This window comes from Mesoplodon densirostris, chromosome 4 (genome assembly GCF_025265405.1).
Source record: "Mesoplodon densirostris isolate mMesDen1 chromosome 4, mMesDen1 primary haplotype, whole genome shotgun sequence".
Lineage (NCBI taxonomy): Eukaryota > Metazoa > Chordata > Mammalia > Artiodactyla > Ziphiidae > Mesoplodon > Mesoplodon densirostris.
The window spans coordinates 103,317,023-103,342,845 of record NC_082664.1 but is presented as its reverse complement, the minus strand read 5'-3'; the positions used below and the strand labels follow the sequence as shown (position 1 = coordinate 103,342,845).

The window sequence follows — 25,823 nt, the reverse complement described above, 5'->3', positions numbered from 1 at the left end:
TTTCACAGGCTGCGTCTGTTGTTTCTGAGGATTAAGGAGTCAGTTAATGAGCCATGAGCCCAGGGAACAAGCTTGGTGTTGTCAACATCATCCAAAGGGGGGTTGTTTGGAAAAAGAACAAGAAGAAGTGTGGGAAATTCATAGCATCTTTCATCCTTGACCAAAAAAACTCTTTTCCCTGAACCCAGACATGACCCTATTACTCTCAAGACTCCAATAGCAGCTAATAGCTGCTCAGAATTTGCAACTTAGATTGAATGCATTTGTCACCCTTTGTCTAGAGAGTTCATTTTATTGAGGAAAAAAAATGAGACCCTGAGAATTTTAAAATGTGAGGAAGAGATCTAACTACCTTCCCTTAGGATATGAAATAGAAAGGAAGTTAATACTTTTGAGGAGATATCTTCTGTTCCCTAAAGTGAGAATGCCAAATTGTCCTGAATACAACCCATTGCTACATGAGACATATTTGAGATAGCTTGAGAAGTGGCATTGGAGATTATCCGGACAAAAAAAGTACTTTGATTTTTTTTTAGCAGTGTCTACCATGGTCATGGAGGAAGAGAATGGTCTCTATTCCAAAGGAATTATTTCTAAATCTGGTGCATCACAAAAAGGGGAGGAACCCAAATTACATTTTAGGTTGCAGATCTCAGACCCTTAGACTCTGGCTTTTTGGCTAGTGTCAGAGCCCCAACACTAAAACTATATGTATATATTTGTGAAGAGGCTGAGTCCAAGGAAAATAGGTTCCTACCCTAAAGCCACTAACTTTCCATCCTTGATTCATAAGGACTGGGAGTTAGGGCTGATAAAAGGCAAGTTCCAACACTGGACCATATCATGAGCTAAAGGCTAATGGATGCCTCAACTCAGGGACTATTGTAAGAGCATCATGTTAACCATTGGCACCCACACCCTAGTGATGTCAGCTGGTCCTCTCAACCCAGGTTAGTACTTACTCAGCCTGGAGCCAATTGTGACAATGTTGTTTTGGTCTTCAAACTTAGAAACTTTGTTAAAGCATGTCCTATAAATTGTCTATTTAATAGAAAATTCTAGGTATTACATATCTCAGACACCCTTAAGGGAAAAATTGGAACACAAAAATTTTTAATTTGACTTTGTTCATTTCATTTATAAAACAAAATGTCAGTAGTCAGGGTCTCTATTTTACCATTATAAAGGTTAGTGGGAAAATGTATCTGTAAATAATTTTAAGTGAGAAAGCAGTTAAGACAGAATGTCAAATGCTACTTAGATGTATAAAAATAACAAAAAATTAAATACCTTAGTTTTCTCTATCTGTCTCTCTTACCTGGATAAGCAGAACATAAATCTACCAGATTGATAGATTCTGAGCTACTCATTAAAAATTCAGAATGGAATAACATGTGATACTTATTTTGATGACAGTTAAAAATAGTGGCCAAACTTCCTCAAAAGAAAAGAAGATTCATTAATTTTAACTTTACTGATTTTCTGATCAAGTTAACAGGTGAATTTCAGTTTGTTTTGACTAAATGCATCCTGTAGTAGAGAGTTTTGTATTTTTCCTCAATGATCATAAATAAGAATCAAGTGAATTTCTAGAGGCAAATCTATACAAGAAAATGTTTCAAAACTATCCCATCACAAGTTCAGATATCTCTCTAATGTTTATTTTTCATCATTCTGTCCTTGAGAATTCCAATAATCCAACAACTGTACTGAGATACTACAAGGAAAATTACATACATATTAATTTATTGATTAGAGTTTGTCATTTGGTTTTCAAAGAACAGCCATTCTAAAAGGTCACCCAAGGTTTTGAGAAATAGTTGACCTACCTTACCTATATAACCCAAAGACCCCAAGGCTCTCCAAGGAACAGCATGAACTCATAGTTCTAATGAGGACAGAAGACCGAAAATGATCAGGCCATTTCAATGCTGAGTTACTCTAATCATCACATGAAGGTGCATACAGAATTCCAAGCCCACAGATCAGGAGGCTAGCCCCAGGTGCCCCTCTGGGGGTCTGATGTAGGCCAAGAGTAGAAGTCCACTTACCAGAAGCTCCACAATACAAGACAGAGGTGGTGATCAATTATTAAAATGATAAATCTCCTAAACTCAGGTAGCTCTAAGCCATGTGACCTAAAATAAAGATTTTTTTCCCTGGAAATAAAAGTCCTATACACTCATTGTGGAAACATTCGAAGTAAAAGATAATGAGAAACAAGTAAATAAAGCTAACTGTCTAGAAAATATAGAGGTATATCTGAAACAATAAATTTTATCAATTTTTTTGCATAATAGTTATATAATTATGAATATGTGATCATATGTTCTACACAGTTTTATGTTTTTGTATCAAAATGTTTTTGTATTTTAAATGTTAAAATGTTTCTATGTTTTCAAAAATTCTTTGATTTTAGTGGTGCATGATATTTCCTTATAAGGATATAGTATAATCCTTCATTCTCAACAAATATTTATTGAATACTACTATTATACATACCAAGATGTATGCTAGACCCTAATAATACAACAATTTGCAAAGCAGACGTATTGTCTGAATACATGTATCTTATACTTAAAGATCCTCACTAAACAGCCATGAAGGAGGTATGCGTTAATCAATGACTCAAGCACATAAACATACATTTATAACTAAGAGATATCATATAGTAAATGTACATTGGGATATGAAAGTGTGTGATGGAGGAATTGACCTGATTAGAGCAGTAAGAAAATGGAGAAAAAATTACTGAACTGAGATCTGAAGGATCAATCAAAGTGAAATGGGAAGAAAGAAAGAAAGAGAGAGAGAAAGGAAGGAAGGAAGGAAGGAAAGAAGGAAGGGAGGGAGGGAGGGAGGGAGGGAGGAAGAAAGAGAAAGAAAGGAAGAAAGAAAGAAAGAAAGAGAGAGAGAGAGAGAGAGAGAGAAAGAAAGAAAGAAAGAAAGAAAGAAAGAAAGAAAGAAAGAAAGACTATTCCAGGCTGAGTGAGGGAATAGCTCATGCAAAACCAACTGACAAGGGAGGTCTTGGTATATCTGAGGAAATGTAAAAAGAATATAACTAAAACCCAAGGGCTAGGAGTAAATGATGAGAGAGAAGTCTGGAGAGGTAGGTGGGGTTCACACAAACTAGGGATTATAGATCCTGCTAAGAGTTTCTTTTTGTTCTGCGATGTGTTTTAAACTGCTGAAGGAAGCCATGTGAGGAGGTGTGGAGATGGCGGTGAGGCGATTTGGGTTTCAGAAAGATCATTCTGACTATATTGAAGAGGATGGGCAGGAACATAAGTGAGGTGGAAGGGTCAATTAGCAGCTGATTTCAGGGGATCATAAAACAGACTGGTCTCCAAGGTGGCTCATATTACCACAGACACATGGAACTAACTAGAAGGTGATGCACAGGATCATCTAGGGTTGGGGATTTGTCAGATACAGGACAGATGAAATCAGCCCAAGCTGCCCAACCCTCTTGGGTTGAGTGAATCACCTGAGCATCTGTTTCTGGGCTCACAGATCTTTGGTGATTTACTCTCACTACTTCATAAAGTGTCAAATCTAGTGGATATTCACCAACTATTTCTTGAATAAATAAATGGATTAATAAATAAGTTTTGCTCATCTAGAAGAGAAGTTGGTTCTAGAAGACTGGGAATTACCTACTTTAGTGCTAAGTAGATAACTTCAGAGCTCCAGAGTCCTTATCTGTAAAATAAGTATAATAATGTTTTCCCTACCAACTTATTAAATTATTGTTGAAGATATGAGAAAATGAGATACTTTGCAAATTATTTAGTGGTATATAATGATGAGTTGTTTGAAGAATATTAACTTAATATATGCTTACTCATTGGCTGGGAATAGCTCATGGGAGGTGTGGCCCAGGTACAAACAGGACAATGGTTTTCAGAGCACAACAGCTGGGACTCTTGGCCACTTAAACTCCATGAAGCTGAACATCAGAAGGCACACTCTCATGGCCATCAAATTTACTAATAGTATCTATTGATGCTTTTAACTTATCACTATGGACCAGCAGAATTAGTTTGTTGGGATGGCTGAAAGTTACAGGGGAGAGGTGAACATAATGAGACCACAATGCAAACCCAAAATGCTTTTAGCAGGCAATTCCAGAGTTACACTAAATTTCCATAAACATAATTTTCTTTCACAAAGGTTGAAGTTTTGGTCCAAACCATTCTACAAATACTCCTTATTCATAGTAAGTTGTTTTTGCAATGTTTGTACCACAAAAATATGTGCTGTTATTGACATATCTTGCCACAAGAAACCAAGAATATATCACAATAGACACGATGGTAAAACAGTAGGATGTAAAACACTTGGCCAAACTAATTCGATTGGCTTTAGGTAATGCCAAGAGTTAGATACCTTCTTGTAAATATTCTACTTAATAGAAAATGCCAAGTATTTAACAGTTTTAGGCATCCAAAAGGAAATTTTGGAAAAATTATGGGAAAAAGTGAGGTAAATTTTTTGAAGTCAGTTCTAGGAATATCTATGATTACCATTACAATAAAATTAAGATGGGTCCACACCTCCTTACCTTCAAATCAATGAAATAGCAGCACCATTGGGAATTAACTGATGCTTCAGGCGAAGCTGACTCAGGTTTATTGCTGGTGTTGGTATATGGATATAGCAGAGCCCATCCAGTTTACCTGTACTGCCTTTTCACAGAGGAGATCTAATGGAAATTCTGTACCAACTTTACCTGAAACGTCAAGTCACACCTGAACAGAAGAAATGAGAAGAGTACAAATAGATAGGGTTGACCTCTCAACATCCTCCCAAATTGCCAGAAAGATGGCAATTTAAAGTGCAGCCGGGACATGCTAATTTCAACCACCCCCCAAAAAGGGAAGAACACGTCAAAACATCACCAAAATGGTTCCAGTGTGGTAATGATATCCCACATTAAGTAGCTCAAACAAGGACTTGTTTGTAACCAGTCAAATTTAGAAAAGACTGACTTAAGTTCTCATTTTCTCTCTGTGGTTTCTTTATACAAAAGAAGTTTTCATTAAAAAAAAAAATGAAAAATCTCAAGCCATGCCACTTAATTTCCCCTCAATAGACCCTCTACATTTGGAAAGTAAAAAAAAAAAAAAAATTTAAGAAAAAATAAAGGAAAGAAAAGGGGGAGGAAAAGGAGGAAAAAAAGATAGAAGAAAAGTAAAAGAAAGGAAGGATAGACAGAATAAGGAAGGAAGGAGGGAAGGAAGGAAGGAAAGAAGAAAGGAAGGAAGGAAGGAAAAGCCTGCTTTTGTAAAAATTTCTCTGAGTATTTATACCACTTTGTTTTTCATTCACACAAGGGAAATAACAAGAGGTCCTCTGATGAATGTTACAGATCGCCATGGTTACGGTTCAGAGATGCAGCAAAAAGCAATTATGGTGGAACAGAAGAAAGAAATGCACCTCTTTGTCAGAATTTCATAGCAGCTGTAATAACACTAGAGCACCCAAATGAATGTAAAATAACTGAAATATTGTGGCATGTTAAATGCCAGCACATTAAAAAATTGTATTTCAATGTCACATTATTTAAAACGACAGGAAGCATTAATTCCAGCTGCACCAAGGAGCTTGTTAAGAGATACAGGGGTGGGGGCGTGTAATCCAGCATCTACACAGGGAGGAGACTTCCACATGATGTATGAAACACAATACTGTTTAGAGAGAGGAAAAAAGCAGGAATGTAAAAGAGCAAATTTAATCTGATACTCAGAATTAGTTTCCTTATTCATTATTGAGGTAAGCCCCCTAACCCCTGCCAAATCCTCTGCAGAGTTAATCACTTAATCTTTCCTTGCACAGTGTGACCCAAATATTTATATTAATTAAAAGTTTTCCTGCTGAGAAATGTTATACCCATTTTATAGTAGAACTAAATGAGGCAGTGATGCCCAGATTATTGTTTATACTTCATCTTTAGGCGCTGGATTTGAGAATGAAGTCCTCTGGGATTTAGGGATTCCTTTAGTTTCCAGTGAAAGAGAATTCTCTTTCATCTTGAATAGCTCAAAGTTCCTGGTTTTGAAACATTAGTGACAAAAGATATAGGATCTAACATTTATGGAAAATGATGTCTCTATTTAGTACTCTTCAAATATCATTCCCCTTAGAGTGAAAAGCTTAAATAGATGAGATGTGCCTCGGCCACAAATACAGATTGCTTGGATCTTCTGACACTCAGCCTGCTATTTCCTTTAGTTAGAACCTGTGCTCCCTTCCTGGCTCATATGTTGTCACAAGAACCAAATTCAAAATGGACCATGAGCCATGCCTTATATTTCAATGACCAATATGATGGATATTATGGATATTCTAAATGGTCTAGTCATTCTAGTTATTCCTGTGGTCTCTTACAATGTTAACTGGGCTAGAAGACAAGCAGTTGTCAATAGGATCAGTATGAAGTCATCTTCACCAGAGAACACATAACTCTTAAGAATAGCTATTACTTCTGTAACGATATATAGTTTAGAAAGATAATGCTTCTGTATGCATTACCAGGATTCTCTTATTTTTTTTTATACTATAATAGAACTTTATTTGTGGCATCAAGTTTTTAAAAATGATTTTATTTTTTAAAGTGTGCAATAAATTTTGATACATTAATCTTTATATTGATATATTTTCCCATATAATCTTCTCCCATGAGAAGATTTTTAAAAACAATGTCAAGTGGCTTATAATCAAAACAAATTCTTTTTTAAATTTTTATTGGAGTATAGTTGATCTACAAAGTTGTGTTACTTTCAGGTGTACAGCAAAGTCAATCTTTCTTTTTCAGATTCTTTTCCCATATAGGTTATTACAGAATATTGAGTAGAGTCCCCTGTGCTATATATTAGGTCCTTGTTAGTTATCTATTTTATATATTGTAATGTGTGTTCATCCCAATCTCCTAATTTATCACTTCCCCCCACATTTCCCCTTTAGTAATCATAACCAGGATTTTTATAACCCTGTGACTACGTTAGGGAAGGCAGTGGAATTCCTCTCCTGGGGAATAGCACAACCAAGGCTGAATCAGCAGCCACATGTGGCATCAGGACCCATGTCTCTCTGATACTGACCCCCCAAGAGCTCTCCATTGCACACCTCAAGTGTGGCTCATCCCTGCACACACAAAGAGAGCTCAGTCTCTCTAGCAGAATGACATTGGCTAAACATAATTAAATTTTAGATTTTTTTAGGTTCCTGTTCTTATGACTATTGCTGTCAAACAAACTACCCCAAAACTAACTGACTTAAAATAACAATTTTATTATGCTCATAGGTTCTATGAGCAAGGAATTCAGTGAGGGGACCATGGGGATGACTAGCTCCTCACTGTCTGGGGCTTTGGCTGGGGTGACTGGCAAGGACTGGAATCATCTGAAGGCTCCTTCTTTTATATTGTCTGGGGCTTGGGCTGAAATGACTCAAAGACTCGCCATTTATAACTCAGCCTCAGAACTCATAGAACTTTACGTTCTATTGGATTAAGGTGTGTTCAAGGGATGAGACAAAGACAGAACTTCTCAATGAGAGGAAATGTCCAGGAGTTCTGTGGCCATGTTTTAAAACCGCCACAGCTCCTAACCAAAATTTACTTCATCGTGTTTGTATACATGCCCTTGACAAAAATGCTAAAGAGAAATCCAGACTAATGGTTAACTTTGGAATAATTAAACCCAAGATAGTATGGTGTATGGTGGTTAAGGTTGTTTACATTTGCTTCTGATACAAGGAGAGTGATTTCTGAAAGAATATAGAGAACTTTGGGCAAATTATAAAGAAGGTGAAGCATTATAAATGTCATAAATTTATGTCTCTCTAGAAACACTATAAATTAATGCTTCTAGAGAGACATAGGACTGAGGGTGAGTGAGGGGTTCTGCTTGCTCCAAATTGGTAGCATTTGTTCACCACTACACTGTCAACCATTTTAATGGAAAGGACTTCAATAACCCTCCCACATAGCCCCTAGTCTTCAGGGACATAAAGGTCTTATTATCTTCCTTATACAGGCAAAAACCAGTGAGAGAAGCAAGTGGCATGTGATACAGTCTGGAGACACCCTTCAATCCAGGCCATTAATCTAATTTCTAAGGTTTTCCCCTAGAGTAAATTTTGAAAAATACAAATTAAAAATCAGCCACATTAATTTTGAAATTCAGGGAAGGCTGACCTCAGGGTAAAAAATATTTATATAGACTTTTAATTGAGATAGAGCAAAAGGCCCCAATCATTGGTGAACAGTTTGATGCTTTTTCACATAGTGAACACAGATGTGTAACCAGCACTCACATCAAGAAACAGAACTGAGTTGCCACATGATCCAGCAATCCCACTCGTGGGCCTATATCTGGAGAAAACTATAATTTGAAGAGATACATGTACCCCAGTGTTTGTAGCAGCACTACTTACAATAGCCAAGACATGGAAGCAACCTAAATGTGCATCGACAGATGAATGGATAAAGAAGATGTAGAATATATACACACTGAAATACTACTCAGCCATAAAAAAGAATGAAATAATGCCATTTGCAGCAACATGATTGGACCTAGAGATTATCATACTAGGTGCCAGAATGAGAAAGACAAATACCATATATCACTTACATGTGGAATCTAAAGTATGACACAAGTGAACTTATTTACAAAACAGAAACAGACTCACAGACATAGAAAACAAACTTATGGTTACCAGAGGGGAAGGGGGGAGGAGGGATAAATTAGGAGTTTGGGATTAGCAGATACAAACTGCTATATGTAATATAGATGAACAACAAGGTCCTACTGTATAGCACAGGGAACTATACTCAATATCCTGTAATAAACCATAATGAAAAGAATATGAAAAAGAATGTGTATATATGTATATGTACAACTGAATCACTCTGTTGTATACCAGAAACTAACACAACATTGTAAATCAGCTATACTTCAATTAAAAAAAACAAAAGAGGGCTTCCCTGGTGGCGCAGTGGTTGAGAGTCCGCCTGCTGATGCAGGGGACACGGGTTCGTGCCCGGGTCCGGGAAGATCCCACATGCCGCGGAGTGGCTGGGCCCGTGAGCCGTGGCCGCTGGGCCTGCGCGTCCGGAGCCTGTGCTCCGCAACGGGAGAGGCCACAACAGTGAGAGGCCCGCATACCGCAAAAAAAAAAAAAAAGAAAAAAAAGAAACAGAACTTAACCAGAACACTTAACCTCTTCCAGCCACCTCCTTCCCCCAGGTGGTAATACAACACGTGGTCTTTTTAGTTTGAATTCTTTATAAAACTTACTGTGCTTACAAGCACTGTGCTTCACCTAACTTCCTAATTGTTCCCTAAAACTCCTTAACATCTTTACGTTTCATGTGTATTACATTTCATTACTTGTCAAAATGGTGTGATAACTGAATGTGTGCCCAATATTATTTAACAATTCAATACTATGTTTTGGCTTGTTTATTTGTTTTGCTTTTAAATGTCAGTACTTATGCAGAGAGAATTGCATTGTCAGAATAAAATGGAAGTCTGAGGTTCTTGTCTCAAATAAGCCCTTAATCATCTGTATGACCTTGAATAAGTTACTTCCCATTTCCGTCCTTGATCGTCTCCTCAGAAAAGTCAGTGTAGAAATATATAATCCCCAAGATTCTTTCCATCCTGAAACCCTCTGCTGTTGAGCCATTCACACTAATTTCATGTCATCATACTTTTGTATCTTTCTTTAAAAAGGAAGCCAAATAAATATTCCATATGTCCTTTCTTCTCAAAGAAATGACTATTCTGGAAAAAGAAAATCTTGCAGTAACATTAGAATACTTGCAAATTGCAATGTTTAAGATGTGACTGTTTGCCTGTTTGTTGTCCAGTGGACAAGTGTCCATTGACTGCTGGGTGACAGCAAAATAAAAATGCTAATAATCTGGGCAGATGTGGCAGTGTCCATGTAATGACTGAATATGTCAATCCTTGGAGTGGTTTCCCTTCTGAGTTCAGCAGAAGAGACTGGGGAGAGGAAGCAGTTTGAGCCACTGCCACTGTGGCATCTTCTGGAGGCAAGGATAGGATTGTCACAGCTTCTGTTGCACTCTGGGCAAGTGGAATTTAAACAGAGAGGAGGTAAAAGACTGGATTTTAAAACAAATATTTCATTTCCAAGTGCTGGTGCCTCATTGCTTCTTGTTTGCTGTATTCTCCTATCAGATAAGTGGGCTTGGAAAGCACCTTAATTAGAATTGAGGATTATGCTGGGCCAGAATGTACTGGACAGCAGGCCTTTTGGTGGGAACCAAAAATACAGCCCAGACTCATCAGAACACTGGGCAGACTTGAGGGTTTTACTGGAAAATAGACTTTAAGTAGCACAAGTTTCTCCTGTGTATTTCTCCTCCTTCCAAAATCTATTAATAATTTTCCCCTTCTTTAATATCTCAAGGGAAAAGAATAATAACTAGGTTTTTTTTTTCCCCAAGAAGAAATTCAAAGACCTGAGAAGACAGCTTAAATATCCTATGATTACAGAGGAAGTAATTTAGAGCAACAGAAGGAAATATTTGTCAGCTGGTTGCAAAATATTGGAGTTGTTGGTATCTCAGATTGTCATTTGGAATTTTCTATAAATCTAGGTATTTCTCCCATTAGCACTATAACTGGTCATTAATAAAGTTTTACTACCATGTCTATCTTCCTTATTAACACATATGCTCCATGATAGAAGGACCAGGTCTCTCTTATTCTCTACTATATTCCCAGCATCTTTGATGACACATGTTCTCTTCCCCCTGGTGGCACTCTATACTTTACTAACTAATGATTTATACTTGTTGATACTAATCGTACAGAGATAAAAGAAAATGCACTATAATTTTCTGAGCAACAACCTGCTCTTGTGGTTAAATGAATAAATGTGTTTTAGAGGGACAAAGCCTGAGGATATTCTATTGAGGGACTTTCTTGGATGAAACAAAATATGTGGTTGACACCTCGTTTTCGGACTACTCTGAAAACTATCTTTGAAATAGAAACACTAGGTTCTGCTTCCATGTTACCAATGTACTTTGGCTGTCTTGCTCTTATGTTGAACAATAAAAGTTTCCAAGGTCTCGATATATTTATTAGTTGTTGCCTCTGGGTAAGAATTATTAATGAGGTAAGTGAGAGTTGGAAAGGAAACAGTAAGGTGAATTAATTAGGCTTCATAACGGCAGTGATGGCTTGGGGAAACAAAAGAAAGGCGAGTCAAAACACTGGGGGCTTAGACTGACTTCCTGTCAATTTGGGGAGAAAGGAGCCAAGATGTAGATGAGGGTCTGCTGGCTGCATGTCAGAGAGTTCTTCAGGTCCTTAATCTGATTTGGTCCATGGTAGGTGATTCTGAATAGAGGAGAAAGGGATTCATCAGAGAAACAGTGGTGAGTACTTTGACCCTAATGGGTTTACATATCCTTCCTTCCATCCTCCCTCCCCTCCTCCCTTTCTTCCTTCCTTCCTTCCTTCTTTCCCTCTTTCCTTCCTTGTTTCCCTCCTTCCTTCCTCCTTTTTCCGTTCTCCCTCTACCTCATCACACCCATATCATTTACATTTTTCCTTGCTTCCATGTAAAGCTGGACATTAAGTCCATGAAGGAAGGAGCCATTCTATATGTAGCTCTAGCGCCTACACCAGACCCTGACATAGAAAAGAACTCAGTACTATTAGGTGGGTGGGTGAATTCCACAGAAAGCAAGGTGCTATTCAATTTGATAGAGAAATTAAATCTCAGGGGCAAAGTTCATCCCATCTTAGGTTAAAAGCAAAGAAGCTCATTAGTAATAGCTACCCCCCCAGGTATATAAACTTTCCTAAAACCTATAAAGTATGAACAAGTTAGTCTTGTTTTCTCCAGTCCTAGTCTTAATGGCATGATTGCTCCTTAGGTTGGAGAGGCATCCAACATTAGGGATGAAGAGGAACCATGTTCCCAATGGCTTCTTCCTTACATGGAAAGGTGCAAAAAAGACAGGTTATTACTCAGACCACTACAGTAAGTTCCCTACATACGAATCTCCAAGTTACAAACTTTCAAAGGTGCGAACGTGCGTTCGCATATCCAATCACGTAAGTTAGTTCATGTGTCTGGCATACATTGTCACGTGTGGGCATCCTCTACAAGTGGTTGTGCTTTTGTGTACTTTACTGTACAGTACTGTATAGAATACAGTAGTACAGTATCTTTATTTGAGGCCCAGGATGTCAGAATCAAGCATAAAAGCAGCGGTGATGTAGCTGGTACTGCTAAGAAGCACCAGCTGTTGTACTGTACTACTATACTTTTCAAGGTACTGTACTGTAACAGTAAAAATGTTTTCTTTATTTTGTGTGTTTGTTTTTTATGTATTATTTATGTGAAAAGTATTATAAGCCTATTACAGTACAGTACTATATAGCCAGTTGTGTTAGTTGTGTACCTAAGCTAACTTTGTTGGACTTAACGCACAAATTGGACTTATGAACATACACTCGGAATGGAACTCGCTCATATGTAGGGGACTTACTTAATGCAAATACACTGTGGAAGTAACATGCTAAACAATTTTTCCAAAAACATGAGTGAGAAGAGGCTCTTCCTGTCTCAAGCTTTCAGTGGTTGACTCCTTGGTCAAAGTTTAGCATTTAAGCAAAATAATTGTTTACTTACCACTGATCTTCCAATTCCTTCCAAAAGAAGAGAGTAATTTAACAAAACAAAAGTAGGTCTGCCTCTCCAGGTAGCTAATGCCTCTCTTGACCGAGGATACACACGAGAACTAAACTGAACGGTTCCTGATAACCACCCCAGTTGATTTTATCAATATTGGCTTGATGGGCTTTTAGCAAAAGGGGCACCATGAACGTCAGTGTCAAACCCCCCCTTTTTTTCAAATTTTCCTGTAACTCATATTAATACAGCCTTTGCTGCCTTTGGGTAGAAGGGATAAGAGAATTCAGACTGTGATAATTGGTCAGTGTAGTTTATATTTCTGGATAAAATATTGTTTCTAGAAAAACATTTTCAAACCTTAGGCTAATATTTTGCTAATGCCATGAGGCTTATAACACACCAGAGAACATCCACACCTCATTATGTCTAGTTGTCTCAGAGTTTTAAAAATAACATTCATAATTATCAGTTTTGACTATTTTCAATTTTCAGTCCCTACTGTATTTCTTACAAAGAAGCTTTCAGTTCTGTGCCTGAAACCAGGTGATGGAATCCGTTTACCATTTAAGCACCTACTATTAAACAGCAATTACTTATGCTCATTCCAGTCGTGAAAGGGAAATGGGACAGAGGGTATAAGACAAGATCAAATTCATAAAAAAGAGGGAGGCAATACAAAAATCAACTTGGTTATGGACTTTTCAGGTAAGATAATGAATTTGTCCCATAACCAACGAGACGTCATTTTTATAATTCTAACTCCATGAATTTCAAATCCCACATAGCCCTATAGGCATCTCAATATCCCAGTAAGCTAGGACCTGGGTGGTTGTCACTAAAACGTTCTCCTTTAAAGCTAGATATATATTGCTGCCTCGAAGAGAAAAGTTAAAAAAAAAAAAAAAACACGTTTAAAGAAAACCCAAAGACTGAGAAAAAAAGAAGTCTAATAAATGTGTGACTGCAGTTTCAAGGGAACAAAAAATTGACAAAAAAGGACTGTTGATTCCTGACAAAACATAAAGCAGGTCCTCCTTCCCAGTTGTGAAGAGGATGCTGTGACTGACTGTAGCTGAGTGCATGCTGCTTAGGAGGTCTCTGTCTGAATCTATTATTGACAGCAGAGCTAGAGCAGATACCATTATTCCACGCCCAGCCCATTAAGCCCTCTCCATTATGGGATATGCCAATGGAATTCTACCCAAGCAGCTACCCAAGCATCTACACCCAGTATTCTTCTCAGGGCTTTCTCTTGGGAAGAGTTCTGGGGATTGAAGTAGTTTAATGTCAATGAGGAATGGAAATTAGTGTGTAAATACTCCAGTTTCCTCACCCATCTCCCAAATTTCCCTGGCAAGGTGGAGTTCCAGTTGTTGGCAGCAGTCACTTACTCATGAATGCACCTCATTGGCTTCTTTCTCCTTATTCTTCACCCCACTTCCCCTCTACTCTACTGGTGCTTCTTGGAAAACCACTTGCTCCTTGTCTCAGAGAGAACTGAACCCGAGACAGTGAAGATAGTCAAAGAAAATGACCAAGTTGCCCTCTCCACTTTCATAATAATACTCCTGATTCCTTATTTAGTGAGCTCTTGGCCTGAATAAACTTGACCCCACACAGCCCCAAGATCATTTGTAACAGAGTTGACGTCTTCTGCCATCAGCTCTCCTAGCCAGCTTTTGATGTCATAGATGTAACACTTCAAACAGCTCTATGATGATGACAGAATCATACAATCACATTTTTCCTCTTACCCTCCTCCTGTATCATTTTGTTTTGTTTTGTTTCCAGTGGAGGTTAATTAGGGGCTAGGAAGTATAGAGAAAGCTTCATGAGCATAAAAATATAGTCAATATATAACTGACTACATTGATTAATCAATATATAACTTTTGTGTCAATAGAAATGGTGCTATAGACTGAACGTTTTATGTCTCCCCCACCAAATTCATATGTTGAAATCTAACTCCCAAGGTGATGGTATTAGGAGGTGGGCCCTTTGGGAGGTGATTAGGTCATGAAGGTGGAGCCTGCCTGAGTAGGATTTTTGCCCTTAAAAAGGAGCCCCCAGAGAGATTCCCCAATCCTTTCTGATATCAGAGGACACAGTAAAAGACACTGTCCTTGAACCAGGAAGTGGGCTCTCACCAGACACCAAACCTGTCAGAGTCTTGTTCTTGGTCTTCTTAGCCTCCAGATCTCTAAAAAAAATAGATGTTTGTTGTTATTAAACCATCCAATTTATGATATTTTTATAGTAGCTCGATGGACTAAAACAAATGACAAACTTTATGAGATGTATTAGAAGTATAATTCATGATCTCTGTCTTCAGAGAGCCAGAAATCTGAGGCAAAGAAAAAAAAAAAAAAAAAACTAAATGGACGGCATACAAGGAGTGTGCTGTGAGGAACAGACTGTCTCACTGGCCCTTAGCTATGTTCCCACAGGCCACTCTTGTTCCCCAAGACGGTCAACAATGCTAACTGTTAAAATCATATATAATCTTATTTTTACTCATTTATGGAAAGTATTATGCTATTGGATAGGATTTTCTTATTTTTAGGTTTTGTTCTCATCTATTTTTTTCTAGTACATTTGGTACCTAGTACTACTTGACCATTCTAGACTTAAGTATAGCAAGGATTCTTAGCATTTTTTCCTTCATCCAACAATTATTAATACAGTGCTTGCTACACGCGAGGCACTGTTTAAGACACAGGGCTATAAAGGTGAAGAAAATAAATAAGACTCCTACTCTTACGAAGTATTTATGTTACTGGTGTGGTGCAAACCATTAAATATGCAAACTAGTAAATGAGCAAGATGATGTTAAATAGTCACTTCTATGGAAAAAACGAATTAGGATAATATTACATAGACTGACTAGTGGTGTTGGTCATTTAAATTGAGTCATCAGAGAATGCCTAAATGAAGTGACCATGTTTGAACTAAGAACTGAATGATTAGAAGAAGCCAACCATGTGAAGCCCTGGGGACAGGCATTTTCAAGGCAGAAGGTAGAGCAAGTGGAAAAGAACTAGAGCATCACTGACCTTGAGATGTTTTATGACCATGAGGAAGAACTCCATATCTAAAGCTTGATGAGCAATGGAGGAATATCCATAAATGAGATCAAGGAAAAAAACAGTGCTCCTCAAAAGTGTGGTCCCCAGCTTGGTGCTGATCCAAGCAGTGTTTGTTCCTGGTCCATTATAAACATTACTGTAGGAATTATGAGTAAGGGGACTTCCCTGGTGGTGTAGTGGTTAAGACTCTGTGCTCCCAATGAAGGGGGCCCAGGTTTGATCCCTGGTCAGGAAACTAGATCCTACCTGCATGCCACAAATAAGAGTTTGCATGTCACAACTAAGGAGGCAGCGAGTCGCAACTAAGGAGCCAGCCTGCCACAACTAAGACCCAGCATAACCAAATAAATAAATTGAAAAAAAAACAGAATTATGAGTAAGCACTTAGAAACTTTACATTTGACAGAAGATAGTACATTCACTGAATCTAAATTCACAGTTTCCAAATTATGTCCTGGGGGGCAGGGAGGGTCAGGGAGGGGAGTCAGCCACAGGGCACCATGGGATTTTCAAAATTTCAAGGAAATCACAAAAATACTCAACATCTAGTGGGACACTGTGCAAGGTCAGGGTCAATGTTCCCAACTAATTGGAGCTATGTTTCTTTCAATGGTGTCATATCTTTGCGAAGCTGGGTTTTCAACAGCTGTGATATAAAGCAAGCACTGTGCAAAATCAGTGTGGAACACTCAGTGAGACTGATGGTGATGTCAACCTGATCTCAAGGTTTGTGGAGCTGGGCAAGTGTCCAACAGGCACACACATCCCACTGGTAAGTGATGAGGATTATTTCAGAATCGAACACAAATATGCTTTTTTCTGTCAAAATTATGTGTATTACTATTTTTCAACCTGGCCCTACCCCTTACCATTAATCTGATTGGAGAACTGTTCATAGTTATATCAACTTTCTCATGGTCAAAGCTCACTATTATTCTAATAGGAACCACTATTGTAATTACAGCCCTATACTCCGTGTATATACTAATCACAACACAATGCAGCAAATATACACACTATATCAATAACATTATGCCCTCCTTCACGTGAGAACACACCCTTATAGCCCTCCATATCCTTCCACTTCTACTCCTGTCACTAAACCCCAAAGTCATCTTTGGTCCCCTATACTGCACATATAGTTTTAAAAAAAACACTAGATTGTGGATCTAGCAACAGAAGAGTAAGACTTCTTATTTACTGAGAAAGCATCGCAAGAACTGCTAATTCATGCTCCCATACCTAATAGTGTGGCTTTTTCAAACTTTTAAAGGATGGTAGTTATCCATTGGTCTGAGGAACCAAAAAATTGGTGCAACTCCAAATAAAAGTAATAAACCTATTCTCTTCTTTTGCCCTAATCACATTACTAGTACTAATTATCCCAATCATGATAACTAGTACAAACTTCTACAAAAATGATAAATACCCATCATATGTAAAAAATACCATCTCCTGTGCTTTCATTACCAGTCTAATCACAACAATGATATTCCTTCACACAGGTCAAGAAATATTCATTTCAAACTGACCCTGAATTACTGTCCAAACCCTTAAATTGACACTTAGCTGCAAAATAGATTATTTCTCAATTATACTCGTACTGTGACATTGTTTATCACATGATCCATTATAGAATTCTCAATATGATATATACATTCAGATCCTTGTATCATCCAATTCTTCAAGTATTTACTCCTCTTCCTCATCACCATACTAATCCTTGTTACAGCCAACAACCTCTTCCAACTTTTTATTGGATGAAAAGGGGTAGGAATCATATCTTTCCTGCTCATCGGATGATGATATGGACCAGCAGATGCAAACACAGCTGCTCTTCAAACAATCTTATATAACTGCATTGGAGACGTCGGATTCATTATATCAATGGCATGGTTCTTATCTAACACAAATGCATGAGATCTGCAACAAATTTTCATACTTGACCAAAACCCTTTAAACATCCCTCTCACAGGACTCGTACTAGCTGCAGCCAGAAAATCAACCCAATTTGGACTTCACCTCAGGCTTCCCTCAGCAATAGAAGATCCTTCCCCCGTCTCGGCCCTACTCCACTCAAGCACAATAGTTGTAGCGGGAATTTTCCTACTTATCCGATTTTACCCTTTGACAGAAAATGACAAACTCATTCAAACAATAACGCTTAGCCTAAGAGCCCTTACCACCCTGTTCACAGCCATATGCGCTCTTACCCAAAATGACATTAAAAAAATTATCTCCGATAGTAACAATCGGTGTCAACCAACCTCATCTAGCATTTTTACATATTTGCACACACGCTTTCTTTAAAGCCATATTATTCATATGCTCTGGATCCATTACTCACAACCTAAACAACGAGCAGGACATTCAAAAAATAGGAGGCTTATTCAAGTCCTTACCCTTCACTGCAACAGTCCTTATCATTGGATGCCTAGCGCTAACAGGAATGAATACCTTTTCTCACCGGGTTTTACTCTAAAGACCTAATTATCAAGACCGTCACCACATCTTATACCAACCTATCAATAACTCTAACCACTACCTCCCTCCAAACTCCTTCTGAGTTGTCAGGACATCTATTCAAATTCGGGTTTAATTGGTCGATAATGAAACCTGGGCACCGGGATTTTCATAGCTCCTCCGTGACTGCAATGCGCAGGGGAAGAGGAACACTCCTAAAGTGTGTCTAGGCTAGAGACAGGAAACACTATAGACCAAGACTCTATTTTGGAATTCCAGCTCAGAAAGAGTCCTGCTCTGACAGAAATCTGCTTCTGTAGCAGATGAGGGACTCAAGCAGTGAGAGCCTGGGAGCAGGACCATGATGGGAAATTCTGCCGTCACATGTTACAGGGAGACACCCTGGAATCTACTATAGAGCTATTCCATGTGTGTATCTGTGTGCTGCAGCCTTGTCACCCACTGTGAACTCATCAGAAATGCACAATCTCATGCCCCACCCCAGACCCATTAAATCAGAGCCTACATTTTAACAAGATTTTGAGGTGATTCATATGCAGGTTGAAGTGGGAAAAGAATGGATTTATAAGCAACGAGCTGATTTTATGAGACAAACCCTTATGTACCAATCAAGGTAGAGCCTCTGAAGGAGACAGCCTGCCCTTTTCAACTTAGTACCTGCATCCTCCCACTCTCTCCCCCTTCTCAATGATCAGAGGAAGAAGAGCGGTCTCTCCACTGCCCTTGGGATTCTATCGCCCTCTCTTGTCTTGGGAATTTGCAGCTTTGCCCACTCTTCTGGCCCCTTCCATGATGTTTAAACAAACTTTAGACTCACCCTATATCTTTAAAATATTCACCCTTGACCTCAGCCCTCCTGCAGGTTCCCTCTATCCCTCAAATCTCTTTCTCAAAGCTCTTGGAAAAAGTTGGCCACACCTGCTAATGGCATGTTCTTATCTTACCCACTCCTCACTCTCTGGCTTCTACCCTCATCACCTCAACTTCTTCTCTCATCATAGTTGTTGATGGCCTCCTAGTTAGAGAACACCTTCTCCTACTTGATTTCTTGTGAATTCCTTCATTCTTGACTAACCGTCCCCACCCTACCTTTAAGAAACACTTTCAAGTTCTGACTTTGATGACCTCTTCCTATCTCTCTGCTCTAATATCTTATTTTCTCTGCAAAATCTTCTTCCTAGGCCCATCCCTGAAAGAAAGGTCTTCTCCATGGTTCTCCACCAGGGAGGCCTTCTTCTTATCTCATTGTCTGCATTATCCATCGGGACCTCGTATCTGTATGAATGGACTTCTATGGCTCCAGGCAAGCTCTTACTCTTTCCCACCAGAGAGTTCTATTTGGTTGTTGTCCTGGCAACCTTCAATCCATGGATACAAAATGAAACTCATTTTATTTCCCATCCCAACCACCCCAACCCTAGCCCACCTCTGAAGTCTCTTGTATAAGTGAAAGTCATCACTATGCACCTGTTGCACTGGAGCCAGTCTTGAGCCTTCCCTTCCTTATTTTCCATATCCAGTCAATCACCAAATCCTGTGCTTCTGTTTCTTAAAATGTTTCAAACATACCTTCCTCTCTGAATCATCACCATCCAGATTGATTTGCTTTAACAACCACCTTACTGGTATCCCTGCCTTTACTTGTTCCCTCCAGATCATGCTTCTGGTTAATCCCCGTCAGTTCAGAGTGATGCTTCTGAAATGCAAATAGTATCCACTCCTTGGACGTCCAATGCCTAGAAGATAGAGTCCAGACTCCTTAATATGATTTCCACACTCAGTTGTGACCTGACCTTTCAAGCCTCATCGTAAGCCTTCCCCCATTACAATGTGACAGGATACATTTTGAATTTTCTCTCATTCTCTTTTTCTTCCTTTCTCCTCATCCTCCATGGTTTCCACCCATGTTCATATATTTTTCATCTCTACCAGTAATATTCTTCCCTTTTTTGTCTCTGGCTAATTTCTATTCTCCTGTAGTGTCTTAAACTTCATTTCTCTTTAAAAGTCTTCCCTGACCCCTTAACAGTGACTTCGGGGTTTCTTTAACATTGCAATTTCCATAGTTAAGTTTTACAACACCTATTTTGTTCTGTGTTTAATTGTCTCTATGTGAGCAAAGACTGTGTCCATCTTTTTCACTATTTCATCTGATCACTAAGCACAGTTTCTTGTACACACTAACGACACAATATTTAATGTCAAAACTGACATTTATTTTGTACTTATTATGTGGTTGACACTCTTCTAAATATATTATGTAAATTAACTCTTTTAATCACACAACTAGCCTTTGATGAGTCACCAGTATTATCCCCATTTAGGGAAGGGTAAACTGAGGCAAAGAGAGGCTAAGTGACATGTACAAACAGCTAATAAGTGACAGACCCAGGATTCAAATGTAGACAGTCTGGCTCCAGAGACCATGCTCTTAACATTGATTCTTTTTTTTTTTTTTTTTTCCTGTACACGGGCCTCTCACTGTTGTGGCCTCTCCTGTTGCGGAGCACAGACCACAGGCTCCGGACGCGCAGGCTCAGCGGCCATGGCTCAGGGGCCCAGCCGCTCCGCGGCATGTGGGATCCTCCTGGACTGGGGCACGAACCCGTGTCCCCTGCATCGGCAGGCGGACTCTCAACCACTGCACCACCAGGGAAGCCCTTAACATTGATTCTTGATGAAACAGATGAGGATAAGTGAAGTGGTGGGGGTTTGGATTAAACTTAAAGGGGTCAAATTTATTTCCCCAAGCCATACAGCTGGGACGTGCTGGAGCTAGGAAGGCATTCTGAGTCTTACGACCCCAAATTTTATGTCTTTACTGACTATTCCACACTGCCCCTTATATTTTTAATTGTTTTAAAAGCAAATGCATTTTTGCTCTCTGTGGACACAGTTTTAATAAGCCTATTTAAATATTCATAATTCAAATGCAGAATCCCCTGCTGTAGCCTTCTCTGACTCACAGACTTCAGTAAGCGGCCTCTGCCCTTTGCGGTACAGACCCCAATGAACTGACTGGCCCCATGTTTATCCCAGTTCCTGTCTGATCAGACGCTCTGAACAGACTGCTGAGCCAGGGGGTTACAAGAGCCTGTCATTGCTTCCAAATTATTAATTGGATGGTAATATTTTTGCTCAACAGGCAGCTGGTTCATAACCTCACTGAAAAATTGTAAAATGGTGATAAAAAGTTGCTCAATTCTAGGAGAAATGAAAATGTTTCAGAATATCTCACAAGTTACCTGAGCTGGTGATTTTTTTTCCCTTCATTCTCGCAAATGCACATTCACCAGACATCGTTCAACCCTGGGATAAGATGTTTGAATCCAAACCTATGACTCTCAGGCTTTTCTCAGATTTCTCCTGTATCCCCTGCAAAATCAAATGTGGAGTGCAGGTCCTACATTTTTATCCAAGCCTCCCTTAATTATCTGCGGTTTGGAGGCAAACCTTATTGAGTTTTATATTCTCAGCGTCTAAATTAATGTCATTTACATATTTTTTTCCTGAATAAACTTTGGAAGGATAGAAGGAGGGAAGGGGAAAAAAAGAAAGAAGGAAGGGAGGGAGAGAGGGAGGAAAGAAGGAAGGAAGGAGTTATCCTAAGCCCTCATTGTTCTCTCCATTCTTTGAAGCAGATCAATAAATATTTGTTTTGTAGCACAAAATTTCCACCATTATGTCCACATTTGTTTGTATGATAGACCAGCAGAAGGCATAGTTCTCTTTGTGAAACACCATGAAATTCAAAATACTTAAAGTCATGTGATCTTCAAATATATACATTGTATTATCCTCCCACATCATTGACCCCTCTTCCTTACTCTCTTTGTCTGGTCCTTTCCTCTCTTTACATCTCCCTCCAGTGGTATGTGTCCTTATTACCTTCTCTTTCTCTTTTCCTGCCCAGTTCCGTGGTTCAAACACCCTCTACATATGAATGATTTTCAAATTTTCATCTTCAGCCCTGACCTATCCAAGAAGTATGCAGCTCATTTATCCACCATAGTAGCGGTATCCAATACGTATCCAATACCGCAAAGTATTCCTCTCCTAGTCATTGCCATCTCAGTAAGTGACTTAATCCTAGGAGGAGGTTGCTGAGTAAAATACAGGACAACATGTATTCTGCAAGCCCACAGATGGTAGTTTGGCAGGAGTGTTGCCTGCAAGGAAGGCAAATTCATATCCAGAGTCAGTATCTATTTCCAGTAAGAAAAAAGTACTGTCCCATTCACGATGGAAGCAGTTTGATATAACAAACCTGCCACCAAACCACTTCGGGCAATTCATGCATCTGAATCAACAGGTGAGTAAGGAGGTTGCTATACTGGCTACAGTGATTGCTCCTGATTAACAAGTGTAAACTGAGCTGCTACTACGCAATGGATGTAAGAAGGGTGTGCCTGGAATACAGGCGATCTCTTAGGGTTATCTCTTAGTACTGCTACACTCCCTGATTAAAGTCAATGGAAAACTACAACAACCAAATCAGCAGAAGTGCTAGTAGCAAGAACTTTTCAGGAAGGAATGTTCAAGTTATCCCACCAAGCAAAGAACCATGAGCAGATGAGGCTCTCGCTGAAGGCAAAGGGAATATAGAATGGGCAATGAAGGATGACAGTTATCAATACAGCTATGACTATATGACCAGTTGTAGAAGTGAAGACCTTAATAGCTATTATTTTCCTTATTTTTTACGAATATGTTTGCATATATGTTTACATATTTATTAATTAAATATATTTTGCTTTCTCCCCTCTTACCTTTTTATCATCTAACATAAGTTGTATGAATTATTGTTCATTTTTATATTACAACATTTAAGTTACAGGACATCAGAGGAGAAGAGTGAACATACGCCAAGTACTTACATTGTCTTCTGGGGAAAGTGTTAGCTTTTTTGTTTGCTGGTTTGAAAGGAGGATAGTTATAACATGTTAGGTGAAAATATAACTTTGTTATCTTTTTTGGAGATTAAACATCTTTTAAAGAGATGTGTATGGGTGCCAGGTTGACAAGGGGTGCACTGTGATGTCTTTTCAATGTGCCCATTTGACTAAGCAACAGCCCTCAGTTACTCAATCAAACAGGAATCATGTGTTGCTATGAAGGTATTTTGTAGATGTGATTAAAGTCACTAAAATCAGTTGACTTGAAGTCAGAGAAATTATCTTATATTATCTATCTTCTAGATGTCACAGATAATCTTGGCGGCATGCTTCAATTATTTGAAAGGCCTTAGAAAGCAGAGTTGAGGATTCTCTGAGAGAAGAAGAAATTCTGCTTCTTTTTCTAGAATTCTAGAATTTAACTGGGAGTTCAGCTCTCAAGAGTGTCAGCCTGCCCTGACTGATGACCTATCCTATGGATTTCAAACTTTCCTAACCAGCCCCCATAATTATGTAAGCCCATTCCCTGCAATAAATTACTTAATATAAATTTCCTACTTATTCTGATATTCTGGTTCAACCCTAAATGATACACTAAATCTGGCAACCTTACACTGGGGTCAATTTGAAACCTCTCTTTCCATGACTTACTTCCCCATTCAATCCATCTGCAAGTTCCATTGGTTCTATCTCCTAAACATACACTGAATTGTATTATTTCTCAATATCTCTACTAATAATAATCTGGTCCAAACCAAGCCAGGCTTCTGTTTTAAATTCTTAAATTTCTTCTCACTGAACTTGGAGTAAAGTCCTAACTCTTTACCATTGTCTAGAACAGTAGTTCTAGACCAAATTTTTAGTCTCAGGATCAAAACTTACAGGCTTAAAAATTATTGAGAACTCCAAACAGCTTTTGTTTATTTGGGTTATATCTATCAATATTTACAGTATTGGAAATTAAAATTCAGAATTTTTAAAAGTAGTTACTAATTCATTTAAATTGATAATAAACTTACTCTATGTTAAAATAAATGGCATATTTGGTGAAAATAACTATATTTTCAAATAATTAGTAAGACAGGTAGCATTGTTTTACATTTTTTTTTTTTTTTGGCTAAGGTCTTCAATGTCTGGCTTATTGGAAGAGAGCTTCAGTCCCTTACCTGCATCTTTATTCAGTCTATTACAATATATTGTTTTGGTTCGAGAATATAAAGAATGTCTGGTCATATCAGATATATAGTTAGAAAAGGGAAGAGTATTTAAGAACCTACTTGATAAATGTAGGTATTCTTTTACCATATTACACCAAAACTTGACACGTAATAGTTTTTAAAGGTGGGTTGCAATGTGGAATCTGAAACTATGTGAACGAACATTAAAATCCACTAATTCATCTTTTAGTTTGAATGAATCTGTTACCAATGTGTGATTTTGTAATATCTTGCTTTGATCACTTGGAAAATAATGATTCACCAAGTTAGACAAACATTCCAAATCTTGATACATTTCATATATGAGAATGAGCAGTTGTGTGCATTGATATCACCAAAAATCTCAGCAGAGAACTGTTAAACTCAATGGACAATGCAAGTTCTCTAAAAATTCCAATTTTCTCTTGAAAGTCTACATTTTATCATTTGCAACAAATACTGTCATTTATCTTTAAGTGACAGGCTCACTTTGTTTACTTTCAAGAAAATGTCTGCCAAATACCCAAGTCTGAATAATTATACTTTGTCAGTTGTTCTTTCAAGTAAAAGCAGTGTTCCATGAAAAAGTGGCTAGTTCAGCTAATAACTCAAATAATCACAGAAGTGTTTTTCTGAAGATAACCGTCATACTTTGATATGGAACAGAAGGGCTTCATGTAAACTTCCTATTTTGCCTCAACAAAAACATCAGAATTAATAAAATTCATAATCTATATTGCTTTCTCAATGACATTCTTTTTTTTCTCTAGTTTTTTTTAACATCTTTATTGGAGTATAATTGTTTTACAATGCTGTGTTAGTTTCTGCTGTATAACAAAGTGAATCAGCTATACATAAACATATATCCCATATCTCCTCCCTCTTGTGTCTCCTTCCCACACTCCCTATCCCACCCTTCTAGGTGGATACAAAACACCGAGCTGATCTCCCTGTGCTATGTGGCTGCTTCCCACTAGCTATCAATTTTATATTTGGTAGTGCATATATGTCCATGCCAGTCTCTCATTTCTCCCCAGCTTAAGCTTCCCGTTTCCCATGTCCTCAAGTCCATTCTCGATGTCTGCGTCTTTATTCCTGTCCTGCCCCTAGGTTCTTCAGAACCATTTTTCTTTTTTTTTAGGTTCATATATATATATATATATATATATATATATATATATATATATATATATTAGCATATCGTATTTGTTTTCCTCTTTCTGACTTATTTCACTCTGTAGGACAGACTCTAGGTCCATCCACCTCACTACAAATAACTCAGTTTTGTTGCTTTTTATGGCTGAGTAATATTCCATTGTATATATGTGCCACATCTTTATCCATTCATCCATCGATAGACACTTAGGTTGCTTCCATGTCCTGGCTGTTGTAAATAGTGATGCAATGAACATTGTGATACATGACTCTTTTTGAATTATGGTTTTCTCAGGGTATATGCCCAGTAGTAGGAT

The 25,823-nt window shown here is 38.3% G+C and overlaps 1 pseudogene; it reads left to right on the top strand.

Moving 5' to 3' along the window:
- Positions 1–3,220: 3,220 nt before the first annotated feature.
- On the top strand, positions 3,221–18,469 carry LOC132488140 (NADH-ubiquinone oxidoreductase chain 5-like; annotated as a pseudogene).
- The last annotated feature ends 7,354 nt before the right edge of the window (positions 18,470–25,823 follow it).